Here is a 3,068-nt window from a genome sequence, read left to right on the forward strand (position 1 = left end):
GGAGCGAGACATGCATCTGGCTGTTGTCAGGTTAACAGATAACGCCTTACTAATAAAATTACTAATAATCTGCCTTGAGTTTCTCTCATCTGTGGAACATCATTATCTCTAAAACATTGTTGTCCAGATATATAAGAGCTGCTAATAGCTAATAGCTCCATGTTGAAATTACATTCCAAGAGAGAAAAAGCAGCAACAGTTGACTCAAAGTTAAGCTGAGGAAAAGGGAACAAGGAACTAGCAGCTTCCTGGAAATGGAGTGGAGAAAAAGTTAAAAGAACCCCCCCCCCAAAAAAAAAAAAAAAAAGAAAAAAGAAATGACTCAAGTAAAGAAGAAAAATACTCAAAAAAGTAAAGTACAGTAATGAACTACATGTACTTTGCTACTTTCCACCACTGCTGACCAGTTTTTTCATCTGTTGTGTAAAGCTTGCATAGCGGGTGAGTGCAGGTGAGTACAAGTGAGTGCAGGTGAGTGCAGGTCAGTACAAGTGAGTGCAAGTGAGAGCAGGTGAGTACAAGTGAGAACAAGTGAGTGCAAGTTAGTGCAGGTGAGAGCAGCTGAGTGCAAGTGAGTGCAGGTGAGTGCAGGTGAGAGCAGGTGAGTACAGGTGAGTGCAAGTGAGAGCAGGTGAATGTACGTCAGGTTATCAGATGATGAGAGCCAGATGTGATTCGCTGAGCATGAGTTTTGGGTGAGTCAGTGTCAGTGTGAGTGGGTTTTCCTGATTGTAACCTGTTTGACTCAGACTGTCATATCCAGAGAAGAGCTACAATTTTTTTTCTTAAATAAGCATCAAAGCCTTCATCTATAAGAGAAAATGTTTACATGATTTGTGCATGCCTCAAATCACATGTTATTGAAACACAGATTTTTGTTGCTGTAATATGTTGTGTCTCAAATCTATCTAAAGGTGTTGCTTGTTGAAAATATTATTAGAAAAATGTAAGAGAACCTTTCTTAACATTAGACATTTCTAATTTATTGTACACAAAGCAAGTGACCTGTTGAATTTATTAAAAAGTGTGTTTGTCTTTTTGGAACCTAATGTCCCGCTGTACTATAGATGATTTCCTATTTGTCTACTTTGCTTTTTAGGGAGTGTTTTCCATGCTGTCTTTCTGTCTGAATTTCTATAGTTTGATGTTAGTCTGCTGAGTTTTGTGGGTCTTTGATTTGTAATCAGTAATGAGTTAAACTATGTTTATGTGCTGGAAAAGATGAGAGGAAAAAAGCTGATAAAGATCAAATACAAAAGATCAACTTTAATGACTTTGCTTGGTTAACATCCAACTATTCTTATTAAAGGAGTGTTTGCTGTGAATAAATCGGTCTTCAAATCAATGAATTGATCATTGAGAAACTATCTTCATAAGCAGACGACCTCCTTATTTTCCTTCCATTTCCTTCCTCTAAATGTTTCCTCTCCTCTTTTCTCTGTTTTCTCTCATACTGTGTCCAATGTCGCTGCTCATTCTAGATTCTTATTAAATTTAAGACCAAATGTCGGTTTGATTATTTTTTTCCGCTTCTGCTTCTATTTCAGTAAAACAAGAGAAAACATTTTTTTCTAATTTCAAACATTCGTTTCCAAGTGTGAAACTGGGGAGGGACGGTGCTAGGAGTGGCTCGCTCTCCCTCTCTCGCTTACATGCTTTAAATAAAAAAAGAAATTCAAAGATAGATTCCAAACAGAATGAGACATTGAGAAAGAGCTGGAGGAACAAAGCATGTGGTTCAAATATGTGTCCCTGCTGCTGTACACTGCAGCTTAAAGGAGAAGGGCGTCAGTTTGGCTGCAACACCAAAAGAAACACACACACACTTGCAGATAATAAATGCATTCAATGAGGGCGTCTTCATCATGCATCCATTAGAAGCTCGTAATGCCGCTGTGGTTCCTGTGTTTGTCTTTATACAGATCAAGGAGGAAACACTCAGGGTATGGTTAGCATTTAAAGGCTCTTATTGCTTCTCTTCCCTTTTTAAAGCTGTAGTTAAAAGCCTTTTTTGATAGAAGATGATGAACAGTTTATTGAACAAATGTTACTAATCACAAAAAGCTCTGTTTCTCTTTAAAGTAATAGAAGTAGTAAGTATTTTATTTATTTAAACTTCATGTCAGGGTGCACAAAAATAATGGTCAAGGGTCCAAATTTATATTCAGTTGAAATATGTTTTAAGTCAAACCGTAACCACTATTGATTAGATAAACTATTAATTCATTGAAATTAAAGACGATCTTTTTGAACTCAGCCATCCATTTATTTTCCTTGCTGTCAGTTGTGAGAGCAGAGTTATACCCTGGACGGGTTGCCAATCCATCACATGGCACCAAAACAAGCAATAGTCACACATATTCATCCTTTGGGGTAATTCAGAACCACGGTATAACTTTAGCTCCCTTTTCATTGCTTGTGAAAAGTCCAAGGCCCGAGTAGAAACACATTTTCCCAAATTATTTCACTCCCCTCGGCCTTTACTTTAGCTTGGCTCCTGGGCCGTTTCAGGCATTGCGAAAGGGGCGGAGTTTTGAGCAGCAAGGCACCAGGAGCAACGAGGAATTGAGTTTACAAATCTAATGTTTTTATACCATTAATTTTGTCACTAAAAATGTTTTTAAGATTGTTTCTGATCAGGAAAGTACATTTCAAAACCTGATCTGTGCAGTCATTTCATCTAAATTATGATCCTAATTTGAAATATGATTTTGGAGTTTTCTGAGCGGCGGAGCTCTGCTGACAGGCCAGGCTATCTGATAGCTTAAGTTAAGCCAACTGGCTGGTTGCACTGGGATTTTCCAGCTTCCTCACACTGAACTCCGCCAGGCACTCCAGGATTTCCAGCCTCCTATTATCTGTTTGCAGCAGCCGAAGGGGGATATATTTTTTATTAGGTATGTGTGGAATAAGTAGACCATTGAATGCTTAATATTTTTAGCCATTTAAATGATATTAAGGTGTTATTTATAACTGTTTTGTCACAGTTAGGGTGGCTTTTCATCTATAACTAATTAAAGCCTCTTTCCCACTGAAAATGCCGGGTTAACGTGGGTTTCTCAAACATG

Source organism: Cyprinodon variegatus, unplaced genomic scaffold, assembly GCF_000732505.1.
Source record: "Cyprinodon variegatus isolate N-32 unplaced genomic scaffold, C_variegatus-1.0 Scaffold415, whole genome shotgun sequence".
In the NCBI taxonomy this organism is placed as follows: Eukaryota; Metazoa; Chordata; class Actinopteri; order Cyprinodontiformes; family Cyprinodontidae; genus Cyprinodon; species Cyprinodon variegatus.